The 19,233-nt window shown below is 38.5% G+C and overlaps 1 long non-coding RNA gene across 1 annotated transcript in view; it reads left to right on the top strand.

The window, feature by feature from the left end:
- The window catches only part of LOC121070404, a 68,040-nt gene that overhangs the window by 45,010 nt on the left and 3,797 nt on the right, over positions 1-19,233 (top strand). Inside the window, exons 11-12 of the long non-coding RNA XR_005820053.1 lie at positions 14,485-14,587; positions 15,415-15,584. This is a non-coding gene — a long non-coding RNA (uncharacterized LOC121070404). The remainder of the gene's footprint in view (positions 1-14,484; positions 14,588-15,414; positions 15,585-19,233) is intronic.

The raw sequence follows: 19,233 nt of genomic DNA, 5'->3' as shown, positions 1-19,233 counted from the left end.
TACTAAGTTGTGGACAAATGAGCTTCTTCCTGTTGTTGGTGGTGCTGTCTGATTTTCCTTCCGAAGGATAATCTGGTGCTATTTATGTAGGTGGCAACTGGATTTCAGTCAAGAAGGCAAGCTTTAGAAGTTGAGAGGCTGTAATGTATTAACGGTGTATGTGGCAATAATGTATTCTGGTGAGTGAGATCCTGTAGTTTCACTGTTATTAAATGGAACTAGTTGAAAAATTGACTCATTTTCCTGGGGAGCAGGAAAATTGTATTAAATTTTCATAAAGTTTTAAAAAATTAATATTTTTAATTCTTGTCCAACTTTGAAATGTAAACTGAATAACAAACACTTGTTATTTTATGTAGTTACACCTCAGCCACAGGAGGTGCCCCGTGGCTATGAATTCTGCCATTTATCTTGCACTTGCTCAGGAGGGAAGGGGAATAGGAGATAATGTGAGAGGTGTCTGGGCAGCAGAGGAGAACCAGAGCCCTGTGATGGCCAAAGTCATTTGTCACTGAGGCAGCGTGTTCAAATAACACAGTGTAATATTGAATTTGTCCAAAACTGAATAGCTGATTCTACTTGAGAAAAATCAAAGTGGTTTTGTTTTGCATCAGCTTGGCTCAGATTATGGTATTGTGTTTAGGCTTTAATGAAGGAAAGTTGTAGATCTGTGTACCTTTCAAAATGTTTCCCCAGAAGGTTTCCCTTAAGTAATAGGATTTTCTACTGAAAAAATGTTTCTGTCACTCAAATCTAGCACCTCTCAGGGCCCTGTGAAAATGCTCCAGTTGTGCAAATCCCTAAGATGTACATGGTCCTAAGTTCTTTTAGTCCTGAGCTCTAAATATATAAACAAATAAGGGGTAGAGACTCAAGGTACCATTGGAATGAAATGGGTCTAGTAGTGGCCTGGCACATCTTTGTCAGATAAATCACATTTATTTGAAGTTTCAAGTTGTGTTAGCAAACATCTACACTTGATGGTAAAGCTTTTGGGACCCAAACCCTAAACTCTCTAAGGCTTCCCCACAAGTAGCACAGATGGCAATACCAGAGGCAGAACAAGTCTGAGTGCCTCTGATATGAGATTCTTGGGTGACAAGTAATTTAGAAAGGTCTGTGCCTGGAGCTGTAGGTCAAGACGTCCCATACAGGGGCTAGTTCTTAGTGCCCCAAACAGCTATGCACCACGATAGACAAGATGTGTCCGCAGAGCTGAACGAAGGCTGAAGGGCAGCATAGAGGAACAAGCTGAGTTGCTCTTCTGGTGCTGGAATGAACTGGCCTTATGGCAACCTATGAATGGTAATGCTGCCTAGAAGGCTAAAACTGTAACTATTGTATTTTGATGTGGCAGAGTAAATAGATTGTGGAAATGCATTTGGCACAATAAATAACATTTACATGACTCTTACAGCAAATATCGCTGTGACATTTACTAGGTTTTTTTGTTTTTTTTTTTGTCTGTTTGTTTGTTCATTTGTTTTCTAAAACCTGTATCCTTACCTAACCTTGTTTGAGACTGGGAGATCAGCTGGTTTAGAAAGATAGCTCATACTTTCTTTTCCTCCTCTGAGCACAGGCTTTATTATTATTACAACAGTGTTACAGAGATGTATGGCATTTTGCAGACTCTTCCAGATCTTTACTCAAAGGGTTTTATAATTCGATCCCTGATCTTACTTCAAGTTTTTCCAAGAATCATCCTTTTGGTCTTGCAGAGCTATGGCAAAGTAAGTAAAGTGCCCTAAGGTTTTAGATTTAAGTAAATATGGTACAACATGAAAAACAAGGGTAGCATAATCTCTCCCTCCCTTCCCATTTGTCCCTCACCCTGCAAAAAAAGGACCAGAGGAAAACCTCTGAATTTCTGGACCTTGACAGTGTTCCTCAAGCTTCTGGGAAAGCCCTGCTGTGGCAGTGTATAGGATTGTGACAGTAACGTTCAGACCTCCCTGAGCCAGGGGAACCAAGCTTTCCATTGGCCCAGGTTGCGATGTAGCCAGCCAGGTGTGTACTCGTGGCTTCCAGCACTTGCCACTGAAAAGCGAGTTTATAGTGTCATTAATGTGCGTATATAGTCCCTGTTGATGAGATTTGGGCAGATGTTTGTGATAATTAGCTATATTTTTCCACATAGAGATAGAAGGTGACTTATTTTTTCTAAGATTACAATACTGTCAACTTGTTTGATTTACCTTTATATCATGAATATTTTAAAACTATTTAAATAGATCGTTTAGCATGGTATGTGCCGCAACTCTGAATTTTGGTGATCCATGTGGAAACCTTTGTATATCAGTTTTCACAAATGTATAATTGGATGCTGGCACAGCACCTTTATAGGGGTCTTGACATATCTGCAGATATTTGGACTTGGAGATTCCACGGCCCTGCAAAGAATCACTGATGCTCTTTGACATTGGCGGTGATATACACTAAAACCTGTTGGATATAGCACTTAGCTGTATTTCCATTAGATGAACCAGGAGATTGAATTCAAGAAAAGAAGGAACTGTTAAAAGGGAGTTGAGATGATTGGTTTCCATTCTTCCAAAATGTACGTTATACAGAAATACCTTTGTCATTTCTGTTAGTGAATAACAGCCACCTACAGAATGCCTTTCCCTGCTTTATATTGTCTTTAGAGTTAGTTTTATTTCTTCTTTCACATCTTCTGGGCTGCTCTTTTCCTAGCTTTTCTGTTCAGTATTTACTGGACTGCATGCACTTACTTTCCTGTGCCTTGTTGTTAAAGTTATCCTCCATGAGGCTCTGGTGTCATTGCTATTGAGAATAATTGTCAGAATAAGAGGAGAGCCTGTCCTCTTTGATGTGTATTTCTAAGAGGTTTTGGTATAAGCAACCTTCTGACATCCTTAATGTTTCTCAGTTCTTTAGAGCCTTTCTGTCTTTACTGGTTTCATGCTTCCTGTTAGTAATCAGGTGCTTTGTGCTATTGGTGAAGTATGTGTGACCTTCTTATGCTACCTTGATATTCTCTGTGCAGAAACTCCTTCTGCAAAAGGCTGATATTCAAATAAACCGTGACAGTCACGACCACTTCTGTGTATAACAGCAAAGTGAACCCTTCCATTCATCTCTGTGTCCTTGATATGGGCATGAGCGTGTGTGCTGTGTATTTATTCAAACGTGTTCAACAGACTGTCATATTGCCAGTAACTAGTCAGTTTGTTTTCTGGGGGGTGGGCAATAGGTAGTTCAGATCACACTTGTTTATATTAGGGTGAATTGAGATGCAGTGAGGTAGAAAGATCTTCACCTTCCTTATGTTCTACAGGAGTCTACATATGATCAAGTTCATGCATGATGCTTTCCTAGCTTTCTTCCACGCCTGGCTGTCTGACTCCTAGCTGAAACTATGCTGAGGTTTCTGCATTCCCCACTTCCTGAGAAGAGATGATGGTACAAGGTATCTGTACTGGACTATTCTTCTTCACAGCAGTCTGTATGGTGCCGTGTTTTGGATTTGTGACCAAAGCAGTGTTAATCAAACACCAATGCTTTACTTATTGCTGAACAGTGCTTAAACAGTGTCAAAGCTTTCCCACTTATCTCTCCACCCTCCAACCCCTCCCCAAGGGGATAGTCTGCCTTGACAGCACTGTAGACAGACAACTGAATTCTAGGGGCTGCTTCTGCTGCCCAATATTCAAAATGCAGGTTTCTCTGTATCTTCTCCGTATCTTCTTCTCATCCTTTCAAATAAACACAGTGGGGAGAGAAAGTTTTGTAAACTTGCGCTAATTTAATGTATCTAATTTTTAATATTATTTTTCTTCCAGAGATTCATTCTTTCTACTTACTGTGTCAATGAATTTGTAGCTGTAAAAGCAAGTTACAATTATTATGCAGCAAAATAGAAAACTTAGAGAAAAATATGTTGCAGCTCTATCTAAAAATGATCCCTCAATTCTCTAACCTTCTTTAAAAATTCATCACCTTCCAAAGCTGTTCCCCAACCTAAAGAGATCTGAAGCTAAAGAAATACGTATTTAATTTTTAAAGAAATCTATAGAGGATGGGGCCAGGGTCAGCACAGGGCTTCTCAGCAAGCAACGCTCAAGTTTGCTGTCTCAAGGGCAGCTGGGGAGTGGGCTGCTGAGACTGGCTGGAGGAGAGGCTGGGGGCGCTCAGTGGGGTTTGAGGTGGGTACAGGGCCGGGGCAAGGGAAGAAAGCTGGACGAGGACAGGAGGTCCATACGGACCTGGTCTGCATGGTGATGAGGAGGAGGCAGAAGGTGATGGGGAAGGTATGTGTGGCTTTATGGGGTTTCTCTCTCCCTTTCTCCCTCTTTTCCTACACACCTCTTTCTCCCCGCCACTTGCTCCCTCTGACGTGGAGTGATTATGTAAAGAGGCAGGGCTGTGACTTGCTTCTGCTTGTGCTCAGGATGGGGCTGCAAACGAAGGTGGCAGCAGCTGCTGCTGTTGTGGGACTACCTTAAACATCCCTTGGCAACCTGTGCAGGCAAGAGGCCACTGGCACGGTCACAGAAGAATCGCACAGAAGCAAAATGGGTTGATTTGCCAGCCCAAGCTGCTTTGTATTTTTTTGTGTATAGTCCTCTGGATGAGACTTTAAAGTTTGGCTGTGCTCTGAAAAGAAAATAGAAGGACTTTTAAGTTTCCATACCTGCTATTTCTCAAAGAAATGTGTTCAGTTTAGAAGTAAAAGAAGGTTCCTTCTCCTGCTGTTTCTTTGAATGTCGAAGCTGAACTTTTTCTCTGGCTTTTGCCTGTTACAAAGGCATACTGCCCTAGATTTAGACCCTTTAAAGCTAAATCTACATTTGTTGAACAGGTGTGGTGTTTTTTTTATTGTGTTTTGTTGTTTTTTTCCTTTATGATCATTTTTTATCCCGTAGCTTCACCACCACGTATCTGTTACAACCTTAAAGCAGAAATGGTGATTGGTAGTTCTGGTATATTTAGTTGGCTGAGGTAACCCTACAGGTTGTCCAGTGTTAAATTTCAATGGCTCTTCTGGGTCAAACAAACAAACAAACAAAAAAAAAGGCAAAGCAAACCAACCAACCAAAAAACCATCAATGCACTAGAGATTTAGAAGGAACTAAATAAGGCTTCTGAAAAGAAACTTTTTTCCCTCTAGCAAAAGCAACACCAGCAGTATACCAGTGTCACTCCACTGCCTGAAAGCAAGTGCCTGTGTTGATGAAGGGTCAAACAGAATTCACTTCAGTCTACTTCCCTTAGCTGTATTGGCTCTGAATTGGTATCAGAATAAAAAGCCAGGGGTAGCCTCTTTCTGTACTAAAATCAATAAGCCTAATAGTCATCACATAAAGAAAATGCATCTGTGGCTAAGCCTGTGCCCTCATAGAATCTCTTCACCTTGGAAACATTAGTGGATTTATTCCTTATTTTGCAAGGTTGATAAGAGGCTATAGGTTTTTTTGTTTTAATTTCTTGGTTGGGAAAGCTGAGGCATAAACAGAGTATGAGATGCACCTCTCACAGTGCATTGTGAACTAAGACTTCTGGAATTTCTATTTTTACTTTCCTGTAGCATCTCTTTTTCCCGAAGGCCTGAAATAGGCCCTGTCTCAATATATGCTGCATATGCTCATATACATGTCTCTATACGCTGCCAGTAAAATCTGTTCTGAGAGCAGTGTACAGGCAACATGCAGTCAGGGAAGAGAATTTTTTTCAGCAAAGCTACTTTGTGTAAATCCTAACTTTTATTAATTCATTCAGTATTTCATTTTGATTTTTCCTTCCATTTGAGGCAGGAATTTTATGCAGCCAAATGACACAACTGGAAATTCTGACATTGGTCACCAGAGTGAAATGGTGCTATGTACAAACCTGTATGAATATGTGGAGGTTGTGGATGTTTGGGGTAACAGGACAGAGCCTGCATGCCCAGTTTGTACAGGAATCTGTCACCTAAAGTAACTGAGGTGGTTTATTAAATAATTCTGTTGTGAGTCAAGTGAGTGCCGGTTACTAAATGGTCCTAGGACCAACTGTGCTTCCTTGGGACTAAGGACCTGATTATAGTTAGGTTTGATGCTGGGACTTATCTGCAACTGTCTTCATGCTCATAAATCAGAGCTTCAGTGTACTTTTTCATGCCAGTGCTGAGCTTTTCTCCCAGGCTCCCTCTCTCCTGCAAAGAACATTAATTCGTTAACTGTTATTAGAATGAATCTGCCCTAGTGGACCTGTTCTGACCATTGTATCCCTGTTTGCTTCAAGCAGTCTCTGGTCTATTTTAATTACTCTTTTGGTAATTACTGTCTCTGTCTTTACGCTCCTTTGTTCTTTTCCCATTTTGCTGATTCAAGCCTTTGAAAAGAGGTTTTTCAATTTCATAAGATCAGATAGAAGTCCTTCAACTCCTTGATGAATTGCAGTTTCTCTTACAGTAAAATTGTCCAGTAGTTCACAGGAAGGAGTATCCATCGCTTCTGTTTACTAAAGTTAGGCTTCTGTCACTTTGATAGGGGACAATAAGTAAGGACAGATAGCAGGAGCATCTCAGCAGAAGTTTATCCTCAAGATCAAAGTCGAAATGACATGAAAGTATGTCATACATTTCAATCCTTTAATCCTTCAAAAAAAATCAAACACCTGTGTAACCTCCCCCCCCCCCAAAAAAAAAAAAAGGTTTATGATGCTAAAAATTCTAAAAATATTCTTATAAAATACAGATGTTTGCTGTTCAGATCTAATTTAGGTTAAAAACTGAATTGAACAACACTGGATAGATTATTGGATAAACTGCCGAAAACTGGACAAAATATAGACAAGATTCCATTAATAACTTTAACTGATCTTCTGTTGTCTATCTTTGTATGGTGAATTATATATAAATATACTATTATAATGTGCTTCTGAGAGTTAATGGTGTAGCCAGAGTGTTGTCTGAGGGTATGATGCTATTCGGGGCATTTTTATGGGCAAGAAGAAAGAAACTACTGTTTGTTGTATGTAGATTGTGGTCAAAATGGATAAATGTTTGCAGGTACAGCCCTTAGATGATTCATGTGGAGGATGCTGATGATATTTTCAGATTCACACAGAAGTGGAGCTTAGACAACTGTGATGATAGAGATAAATGTCTTTTTTGAGCCTTGTGTTTGTTGGATGATACTATGATCTGCGACTATTACTATGACTTCTATTACTATTTCTTGTAGGAGCCTAAATAAAAAATACCAGTTCAGGAAAGAAACCTTTATAGCCCATTGAGCTGGGCATTTTAACACTAGTGTTGTAATTAAAATACTGTACTTTGGAGTAGAGAAGTAGGGGGAAGGCAGAAGACTCTGATTAATACTTAAGTTTCTACTGCTCTCATTGGTAGTTACAAACCAGTGAGACCATGCAGTGAGTCGAAAACTGTTTTTTTATTTTAGGAAGTAGGCTGAGCTCTGCATTGAGGACAGATAACCTTGTATCTGGTCACTAAGATTTTTATTTTACCTTCCTTCTTTTTGTCAGCTACAGAGTACTGAGCTAGATAAACCAAAAGCTTGAGCAGGTATAGCAGATAATAGCTTGCCAATAATGTTTTTGCTTGATCAGTATTGGCACTCTCTGCGCAATAGCATCCATTTCATGTACTTTGGAACGTCTACACAAGAGTGTGGTTGGGTTTTCTTTGTTCGTTTGTTTTCATCTTATTTTCTAACAATTTGCTCTTTATTTTTTATTCAGCCAGAAATTTCTGGTTAAATGTTTAACATAAACAGCACTGCTACACGGTCTTTTCTCAATTTGTGCAGATTTTCACTCTTGATTAATAATTTTATCTCCAAATCCTGTGTAATGCAGGTAGTAGACACTGGCAGCCACTGATTGCACTAATACTATTTCCACTCCTGCCTGTGTTGCATCATGTTTGAAGACTAGCCTTTTCTCTGGGTTACACCATTTCAGATTTTAGTGCTGAAGTATTTATGCTGCTCCTTTATTTTTTCTGAAGTCTTTTTGTACAGTCTTGTTCACTCCCGCATAAAGCTGTTATCTGCCAGTTGTCTCAAAAACTAATTTTCTGGCAAGGAATGCAGTATGTGAACAGGTTATTTCCTTTCTTTGAGTCTTCAATATTGTATCTGTTTACAGATGCATATAACCTCTAGAGAGCTAGCAGCTGACCAAGACTTGCTAGGGGAACAGGCTAAATGGTTTTCCTCATTTAACTTACAGCTTTTTGGATGTCAGAAAACATCACAGTGAATTATATTTTCGTATTGTTTTTGTTTGGAAATGTTTCTAGATTTTGATAATCCTTGTCATGATTTTTGTTATCAATAATTGCATATTATGCTCATTCTCTTTAATAGTTGCGTGTTGTTGTTTCTTTCAGTAATGGGAGTTTTCCTGCAGTCCCTCGACTACAAAGAATCATTCAAGTACCTGATACAGTTTCTATTGAAAGGTCTCTGGTAGTCAGTACCATACCAGTAGCATTCATAACCTCTATGTCCACTAAATGCGATTGCAAAGAGCCCCTGTTCATAGAACTCTATGTGCCAAAATCCATTTAGCTGTTCTTTTAACAGCCCCAACTGAGAGAATGCAGTTTTGTTAAGCTTGGCTTAGTAAAAATCTCACTCCCCAACCTGGTGTAACTAGGTGCAGCTGTTCTAACAACATTATTGGAAAAAGTATTTTTGTATGCTTAACAATTGGTAGTTTAAATGTACGTTTGCTTCTGAATATTCTACTTTCTGTCCTCCTGCCAGTAGGTTTTGTATGTTACCATCTATAGCCTTTGACCACTACAAAGAAAAGAAGCTACATGCGCTGAAAGAGACATATTTGCGTATCTCATTCCTTTGTGGGTTATCTACTTTGCTGACAGTAGTTTAACTAGAAAACCATCAGGAAGCACATAGAAAACCTCTGGAAAACAACAGGAGAAGCATTGATTAGGAGCAGCCTTTCCTGACTCCAGTTGCTCTGCATCATTTCTAAATGGGGAGAAAAAAAAAAAGTTCAGAGAGATTGTAAGGACTGAAAATGCTGACCAAAATGGGAAGGGGAGCAGAGAGGTTGTGAGCAAATTGAAGCTGATAAAGAAATATAGGAACAGCAAGTGTCTGTCTGGCTTACTCAACCCGTATTTGGACTCATTCAACTTCTCATTAGAGACCAAGCTTTTGTAAGAAATTTTGTAAAAAGGTCCTTTGTGCTAAGCTACCATCCGAAATTTAAGAATCTCCTGTTTAATTGGATAAACTTTGTCTTGAATGAAGGCAGAATTTTTGCTTAGTTAACATTATGGGTCCTCACAGAAAGAGGTATAGAAAGTGGTGTGTATGTAATCTTGGTGGCCAGGTCTTAACATGGTTGATAAACGCAGCAGGCAGGGAAGGTACAAAAGCTGTGGCTGTTGCCTCATGGTTGTGCTTGAGGCAGACTAACAGGGGCCAAGGTGCATTTGGATCTGTTAACACCCTTCCTGTTTTATTCTTCTTCTACTGCAGACCATGGTTGCTATAGTGCTCACATTCCTTATACTTTAATCTATATATCTTCTTTTTTTAATGTAAAACTTGTTCAGTGACCACAGTGTCTTGGTCTGCTTATGTGCTTGTTGTGACATGCTAGAAGTCAGTCCCAAGTACCTATACTGATCTCCTTACGTTCTTTCTGTTCAGTTGGATGTGTGCTTTTATTTGCTGTTTTGTTTATAGTGTGGAATGAGTTCCATAACAGTTAGTGGGTGTAGGCCTCATGTCACAGATTTGTCATAGCTATGAATACTTCAAAACATACAAGTCATGGGTTTCTGTCAGTATTCATAAAAAACTGTGGTTGTGCTTTATTTTTCCTGGCTCTTGATCCATTGAGAATAATTTGATCCTTTTTACTGTTTCCTTCATTTGGAGTTACAGTATTAATCAAATATTAGTTGTCTCATATGCACTTGTCTGTTCTGCTGCTTTCCTACATTACAAATACTTGAATGCAAAATGATGTTGCTTTTAACCAGAGAACAAAATGTTGTTGCTTTATATGGCTTTTTCTTTTCTGGCTTGTTTCATTTAACATAGAAACAGAAGTCTTCTTTTGTATTACAGAAAGTTTTATTGCTACTGTACAGTAATCATGATGAAGTGCATATTTTTTATTATTAAAATTTCAAAATTTTTAAGCAAAATATATACCCACTCCCACCTGAGATTGGAGGACAGCCAGTACCCCTGAACAAAGATGCTTGATTCCTGGTATGGCAAAGTACTTTGGAGAGACCTCAGCAGGCTTCCCACTACAGCAGAATGTAGAGAGAATAATGTGTTTCCAGTACTGCCACTCTGGACCCAAGAGCAACTTTTGTTGAATTAGAATTTAGGACCAGCTATGTGAGAATTCATTTACTCAGTAAATTAAATGCTTTTATGTGAGCCTGGGTATATTTAGAGCTTGGTTAAGCGGCTCCCATAGTAGTCTGAATACTTTTTTTTCCCCATCCTATCCCTATTGTCATTAATATCTATAAATCTTAATTGAAATTACAGAGCTGACAAAACATGCTAGTCTGTAGTCAGCTGGGATGAGAAGTGGCTCTGGTCCTGGGCCAGCAAAGGAATCAACACTATTTAAGCAGTTCCAAGTGCAGAGGATCAGGGCTTTCATGTTAGAAAGAAGATGGTCATACCTCAGTTAGTTAAACATGAGTAAGGAGGAAAGAGGGGTAGAGGTGTCCAGTGCTCAGAACTATATACACACAGTGCATGGTTCTGAATATGTGTCCATCATAACAGGCCAGCTGCTTTTTATTTAAATGCTCACTTCTCCTGGCTGCAGACTAGTTTGCAGAATTAACGCTTGGAGAAATGAGGATCAGTGTATTTAATCACTGGTTGAACAGTGTCAAAGTAGATGCCAGGAACTGCAGAAAATACTTGCTGTTTATTGACTCACAGTAATCTTAGAATAGAAATAATGGTATAGAATTAATGCTGTTTCATTTTTTTTATTGACAAGTTTGGTGATTGAGATGCCACAGCCAAGATTCAGATATCTCTGCAGGTGTGCATGTGTGTTTGGGGGTACAGCAGTCCTGTGACGAATATCCCACCTTGACTTTTGTGGTTTAGCTAACACTTTAGGTCAAGAATGCTTTTTTGGACTAATTCTCATCTGTTCCCTGGAGCTCAATTTAACTTTTACAGCAAATACCAACTCTGATCTGCTTCCTGCTCAGAGGTGTTTGCTGAGGCTTCTGGAGGTATTAAAAGCTGCAAATCTGAAAAATATCAAGGCTTGTTTCTTGTTTCTCCTGTTTGAACTTATTGGGACACTGTGCAGGCTCCACTGACAGTGAGCGCCCTCTTCCTGCCCCTGGCTTTATCATGCACAGGGTACGTTTTATCTCCCCACCCTCCCTGGTGTGTCTGAAGGCTTTTGCAAGTTGCTGCCATCTTCCTGAGGAGAAAGGGCTCTAGGGAGAGACATGCTAGACTGATGAGGAGAGAGAAAGAAAGCTTTTAGATATTGCGTGTTCTGTCAAAGAAGGAAAAACAAAAAGAAGCTAGAATAAGCAGGAAGAGTCTCCACAGACTTGACAACTGAACTTTGGAATGAGCTGTGAAGTGCTTTTTAGCTGTTCTGTGCATTGGTGTTTAAGATGGCAACTGCTCTTGAAAGCTGAGCACTCTGCCTTACTGTTTCTTCTAGTGTTCACCCAGAGCACTATGGAAGGCATGAGGGGAAAAAAGCAGTACTCACCCTTTGCTTCAAGAAATTAGGGCACTCAGGCTTAATCAGCTCGGGTCTTCTACTTCAGAGTAGAGTGCCATTTATAAGCGAACATACGAAAAAAAACTCTCAATCTTACACCTAGGATGAGAAAGACTTGAAACAAATTTCAGAATTTAAATGATCAGTCTCAAGGACTCTTGGAAAAATATTACCGTATTTAGGTTGTCCCGGTGTATGAGTTTATAAGTTCAGTGAACTTAATTCATTTAATAATATGTTTTTCTCTCTGACTCTGCCTTGTGATGCTTAACAATAAAAAGAGTTCCCATGTAGATTGCAAATATACTACTGCAGCACGCTGCATGCCTTCTCTGTCACTTTAGTCAAGATCTTTTCCTTAGTCTTGAAATATGTTCCATGTTTTATCAGGGCTTGACAGACTTTCCTTTTTTTTTTTTTTAACCTTTTTATTATGAAAATGATTCACACCTAATGCAGCCCTAGATTCTGCTGCATTATAGTTTTGTCTAATGCTTTAAAGAGGCAAGCTTCCACACACTGAATCCACAAAAGTAAGTACAGCTGTTGTAAAAGTGCACAGATTATTCTGTTTAGCTAAAAGGGAAAGGAAGGTTTTTTTTGGTTGTGGGATATATTTTTATTTTTAGGTCAGCATTTAACTGTAATCTTTGCTCCCCACCCACTTCTTTCTGTCTTTCAGAAAGAACAGTCATTCAGTTCTGTTTCAGTCAGGAGCTTTGTAATAATGGAAAAGTATAGTTCCTTCTACGGTGAAGTGACCAGTTCCTTTCAGTAGCAATATAAACCCAAATTAAGACTATGCACAAGAGTATTATGACCAACTTAGTAGTATAAGGATGCTATTAACTTTTTTTTTTATTATTATCAATTTCTAAACAGAACCAAAATCCAGAGCATGGGGGGTGTTTTACACAGCACACCACAGAAAGGTGAGGATCTGGTATATGAGGTTCGCTTAGAATTTCTGTGGGGTTTGATTTTCATTAAATCTAGTGTGATGTATTATTTCATGAGTTTTGCATCCTAAATCAGGAGTTATTCATGCTGTAATTTGAAACTTTAACTCTTCTGTCAAATGTGACGCTATATAGATTTGCCAGTGGTTTGGCAAATGTTAGAAGTGTTCCTAGAATAAGAACTTTGAGGCTGAGAGTGGCAGTTGAATTAACCAGATTCAATGAGGTTAAGGAAGCTGAAGGAACTTTCTGACTCCTTTCTTGTAAGTGATTTTTGTAAAGAGAACTTTTCCCTCTGCCATTGCTATCCTTGATAGATCTGTTATAAAAGTTAAAACATTTATCAAAACTGCCACAGCTCCCATGACCCGTAAAAGAAGGACTATCAGACCTTAATTGCAAGAGCTGTGTAATTTCAGAACTTCTCTTCCCTTGTTCACCTACTCTCTGACCTTTGTGTCAACTTCTAATTTCCTTCTGTAATTGACTCTGTTTCTAGTACAGCAAACTATGGCAGCAGACGCATCTTCCTAATACTGTGGAAGATGGAAGTAACTTTGTCGAATGTCTAGCAAATTTACTTGTATCTAACAATCAAGCTTTTGAGGGAAAAAAATACAAAGTACTAGTCTTAACAAGTATCAGCTGAAAAAAGGAATGAGTTTCCCTAAATCTTGAGGTTTTGTTTGTTTTTGTTTGTTTTTAATACATAGACCAATAAGGACTTTGGCCCAAATTTGAACGTAATTAGGGTTTTAGGACAGCCATTTGGCTCTAGACTTGCTCATTCCAGTCACAAGGAACACAGCTAATAAATTGAGACAGAGCCCAAAGAGGGGAAATGGAATAGGCTCTGAGTATATTGTGTTGGGAAAAATTCATATCCAAGATGTGTCTCTCTGTGCAGTAAAAAAGCTTCTACAGTGAGCTCTACCTTGGTCTTACTGTAGAAACATAAGCAAAAGTGTATTTACTTTTTGAATTGGTTTCTATACTCTAAAATAAGTAGAACAAGAGTTAGCCTTCTCTATAGGTTGCATTCAGCTTACTTTTTAGATTTATGCATACAAAGATCTGAAGTCACATTTAGTTCTTCTTCATTCTTTGTACTTTTCCGATTTGACTGATAAAATCATAGAATGTTGTACTCACAGCTAAAACCATGTCTCTTCAAGACTAAAGATCACTTAACAGCTATATCATTTTCCAACAGGTCCATCCTCCTCTTGTAAGATGCGTATGTCAGATCAAAATATAGTAAATACCTTCAAGTAGGCTCCATTAAGGACTGGAAGTTTTCTTGAAAAATGGTAGGCATGTGATTAAAAGCCATGGGCTTGAAACTGTGATACTGCAGAGGAAAGTGGTTTATAACAGGAGTCCTTAGAAAAATCCTGACAGTTAAATATGAAAGGACTGAAAATCTGAGTATGAGGATGAATTGTAAAGTAAGAACTCCACAGATTTATTTTTTTTGTCCTCCTTGAAGAGACTTCTGTTTCAGCACTGCCTTTCCCACCTTTTCCTGCATGTCACTGTACTTATTGACTGATACAGAAAATTGATTGGTTGTGTGTACTCATGAATGCCATTTACTTCATTGGTTAACCAGCATCACTAAGTCAGTAACCGTAAACACACACAAAAAAAGGATTTAAGTTCTAAGCTACTCCAGTTGGAAGTAATGTTTAAATAAATGAGTTATCAGTTCATAAGACAATGCTGTTGGCTATTATAACAACTGGAAATGACTTTTCGTATATACTTTGTATATACCTAGCAGCTACAAGAAGAGAAAATAAAGACGGTTCATTCTTGTGGAACTACAACTGAACAGGCCCACTTATAGTTTTACAGGACAGAAGAGGAAAGCACGATAGCAGGTAAAGAACTTTTGTAACTTTTCATGTCCTACTTATGCCTGGGTTTAGGGAAACGTACCCTAATATAATATGTTCACTTTAGACACTGTACTGTTTTCTATTCCATAAACTTTTTCTGCTGGCTACATTTCCTGTCACTTGTTATTAAAATGTTTAAGACTCTTGAGAGCAGATGGCCAAGACTAGGTCTTTCCTTGGGTGTTTGAATCATGAAGGAGATGTGCCTGTATAACCTAATCATAATTCAAGAACAAAATTAATACCGTAACTTCTGTTTTTATGTATAGATGTCAATAGAGACTGAATAGTCTGAATGGTGAAAGTGAATAAATCCCACCCAACTTTTGCTTAACACAATCTCTGACTCCACGCCACCACCCCCAAAAAGTTTTCTATAACTTGCACCTCAATAGCCACAGAGAGTCCATCGTGTTATATGTGTGTAGGAAAAAGTGGGAGCCTGTAAATACTCTGTAGTCCTATGGCACCCACCAAATAGAGGACTCCTTACCTTTTCTTGATTCACTCTATCTTGTTTTAAAATATGGCAACTGAAGGGGCAGCCCTTTGGACTGGGGAAAGAACAGGTTATTTTCCAAAGTTTAGAAGGCTGATGTATTATTTGTATCTGTCCCATGCTTCAGTTAGCCAGTTTGGTTTTAGCTAGGGACTGCCAAAACAAGCATGGGCCTCCACTTTCTTCTCTTAAATAACTTTTCTATCTTATGTTATTTTAACCTTTTCAGGCATGGGTGGGGGTATGCATCCATCTAACAAACGAGTCTACTTACCCCACCTTCTATGCCTTCACTTCTCTTCCTTTCAAGGGGTTAGAGGTCAGCAGGCACCATCCAATTGAAAACAATTGTCATTTGAACAACAGCAACAGCTGGAGATCAAGTAGCCATCACTGCTGAAACAGCTTCCTTCTGACTGGTGTTGAAACTGCTACTTGTCATCAGCTAGATCACTTCAAAACACTCCTTGATCTATGAAGGTAAGTGAAAAGTACACATCTACAGAATTGTCTAAAATTTCACACGTCAGTGAATATTTTGCACTCCTCCATGCCTGGCAAGACAGAGTTACTATCTCAGAGAGTATTTTAAGGAAAGACCACATCAGAATAGTACTGAAAGAACAGAAACACAATCCATGTAACTTGTCAATACAGTGAGCAGCAAAAACAAACCTTAGATGTTGCTTGTGTGGCTACCAAAGAGTACAGGAAGCTGTTACGATTTAATAAGCAACAAAAAAGTGAGTATCTAAGCTAAAGCTGTCATACCTAAGAAACTGGCCTGCATGATCTTTACTTTCCTTAGAACAAAACATTCTAACAATTCAGTAACAGTGTGCTAATCAGACTGTATTAAAATTTTGCTAGAATTCAGTAATGATACCTACCTTTTCTTGAGATTTTGTGTGGGGATGGAGTACTTCTGTACCTAAAACTGTTTGTCATTGATACCAACTTAATATAGGTAAGCATCTAGCATTTGGGAGTACAGTCCATAGCTATGCCACTTACCATATATGCAGAGTGTTCTGAGACTGTACAGATTAATTGATAACCTCTCCTGAAGCAAGTGGCTCAGCCCTAGAGGTGTCTGCCTCTCTTCATGAATTCAGTGAATGCTACAGGGCATAGTATAGACGAGACATTCAGCTTAAGAAACTGAAATTGCACAAGGTAACTTTGGATGTAGGAGCCTTAATTAAGAATGGTTTTGTCTAAGATAAAGATGTCTCCTGGTATATATGGCATCAATTGCCATTGTTAAAAGAATTATTTGGTATCAAAATCAATGAAGACTTGACAAAAGTCTAAAGAGAAAAGAGCTGACTCTGAAATCACATACTAGATATGGAAGATGCAGCTTCATATACTTACTTTTACATCCTGAATCCTTTGTCCTTGCTTCCAGTCCTTTGGAGTACCTAGGGGAATCCAGAGATCTCTTCTTTTACAGCTAAATGTTTAAGAGATTAATTGGTGAAACTCCTAATTTCTCAAAAAGGCAAGGTTTCTTTAACCCTTTGGGAAATGCTAGACTGGCTTTAGGAAAAGGAGGCTTGGTCCTGAAAGTTGCATCATCCACAGGCCTACTTCCTTTTAATTTTTTAGAAGACATTGAAATAGGGAGAAAATAAGAGAGATTTCAGTGTGGATAGATCTGCCTCTTTTTTTTTATATACATTATGGATCTGCCTCCCCTAGTAAGTCAGAGCAGAATCCTTATAAGGCTAGTGGCTCCTTGGAATCATAAAATGATTTTAATTCCAGTCTCTTCCTGGTCTTCCTCATTGGCTTTTCTCCCAGTTACAACTAAAACATGATATTGAAGGCACTTCCAGAATTCAAAAGGAAAAGAATAATAGTCATTCATTTTCAAAAACAATGGCAGAGCTTTGCATGCCTGTCTTTTATGCGAGGTGTCTCAGATTTGTCCACTCCAAATTCAGAATGATGAAAGGTGAACCAGGTAGTGTGAAAGAATGATTCAAAGCAGTGGACAGGCAAAGAGCTGTCTGTCCTCTCTAACCTATATATTCCACTCATAGCAAATAACACAAGTTCTGTAAAGAAGCACTACACAACTATGGTGTTTTGTTGTGTCTTTTTCAGCTCTCCAAATACCAAAGCTGTCCTTAGTCTTTCATACTGTCCTCTACATTAGCTAGTTCTCAAGCAAATATCTTCAAAAGCTCAGGTATACTGTTTAGCAAAGGCAAATAGGTTTAACAGGTAGAGTATAGTAGGAAAAAGAAATTTTGCGTTATGCTTCAGAGTGAGTTCAAGATCTGTGTTCCACATTTTGTAAATCTATACATCTATATTTGTCTACATCTATACAAGTCGCACTTCAATAGCATGGTGCTGAGAGAAACGGATAAGAGACCAAGTTTTGATGCCTACTTTGTCTCCAAACAGGTGACAGGAGAAAGAGCATAGAAAAGAGAAGGTAGCAAGAAAATAATAGAAACATAAATAATAAATGTATTCTGCAAGTGTCATAAGAAAGCATCAGAAGCACTGGAAGCCACTTTAGTGAGCTAGAAACATGCATTCACATACCAAGCTGTGAGTCAGGTGAGATACAGCTGAAGAAACAGATTTGGTAAAAGCTCAGATAGAAGGGGAGAAGTAATGTTATCAATGCAGAAATAGGATGCATGCTTTGTCCAATATAATAGTGCCTCTTTGGTCTAAATGAAAGGTAGAAATGATAATTAGATGTGGCTTGAGACATGCTGGGTAAGGCATGCAATGGGAAATAGCAGGAGAAATTAGTTTCTCCAGGGAACACATGATGTGCATTGGTCTAGCTAGACAGCCTTGATTCTTCACTTACTTTCTTTCTCTGCTCATACTGCAGCTGCTCCCAGCTGTCAAAGAAAACTGCATAATAATCTCTAGGCATATCACTATAATTACTTCACATTTATTGAGGGAAGTATGAACTGACGACCGGGGAGTAGGTTAAGGTTTCTTAAGCAGACAAGAGAGAACATTTCATATTCAGCCTAGAAAGTGTTTTTGCTACTGCAACTAATGTCCAGTCCAGGATTAGTGTAGAGACTTTAAAGTGTTCTTTCTCTATGTATAAAGAAAACACTTACCTGACCATATTATCAGAAGATAAGCAGTGATCCAAAAGTGGCAATAACGTTTGTCTGTTTTGCAGTTATAGGCTATAGCTTCATACACAGGCGAGGCATTGCATCTACCCGTTCTGTAGCAATGGAAAGCCATTGATATCTAAGGATGGAAAGAATAGTTATCCAATACCTATGGTAGTTACACACAAAAACAATGTATTACTATTTTGTACTGCAGATTTAAAAAAACATGTATATGAAAAAAAGACAGTCTAGTTTTAGTTAACCGAATATCAATTTTTGTTGTTTTGGCTAAGTACTTAATTTCTCTTAGTCAGGGATTCTTTGTAAGCATTATTTATTCCTAAAACTCAGCGGCATAATTAACAGGGACTGACCATTGTGATAGACTGTGATAATTAAATCGACATAATCTAGAGAGCCCCTGCAAGAAACTGACATTTTTGATACACTAAACAGCAAGAGAGGCCCTATCCAAGGCAGAACAGGTAAGGAACTTCTCCTTCCGAGACCACAATTTATTTTCTTCATCTGAGTGCTAAATTTCTGTAGAAGATTTCTTTAAACCCTCAACCTTTTGTTCTTCACTCATTATTTCCTGAAGAATTTTTAAGAACTCCCTTGGAAATATCATATCTAAACCCTTTTTAGATTAATAGCTTTTGTTTAAATAAACTTTCCCCTTTTCATTAAAATCACTTTGCTCTTGTTAATTAAAACCAACCTTTAGAGTATAATAGTGATTACGGACTGATATTCTCCTCTGCATACTGAACTGGGACACCTACTCTAGTTCAGAGTGCTATAAAGACTGTTAAAATTTAACTACAGTTTAAATGAGTTCTTAAGCCTTTTGAAATAGGGAGAACATTTTTAGCTACAACTTGTTAAACATTTTGCAGTAACTTCTGTGAAATAGGCAGTAACTAAGGTGCTAGGGACTCATTTTCTCTACTCCGAGATATCATGCTCCAAAGAACTTGAATGAAATGTGAAACTGGTTGTAAAATCAGTGAAATGGC

This window comes from Cygnus olor, chromosome 5 (assembly GCF_009769625.2).
Source record: "Cygnus olor isolate bCygOlo1 chromosome 5, bCygOlo1.pri.v2, whole genome shotgun sequence".
In the NCBI taxonomy this organism is placed as follows: Eukaryota; Metazoa; Chordata; class Aves; order Anseriformes; family Anatidae; genus Cygnus; species Cygnus olor.
This window is presented reverse-complemented; position numbering and strand designations above follow the sequence as displayed.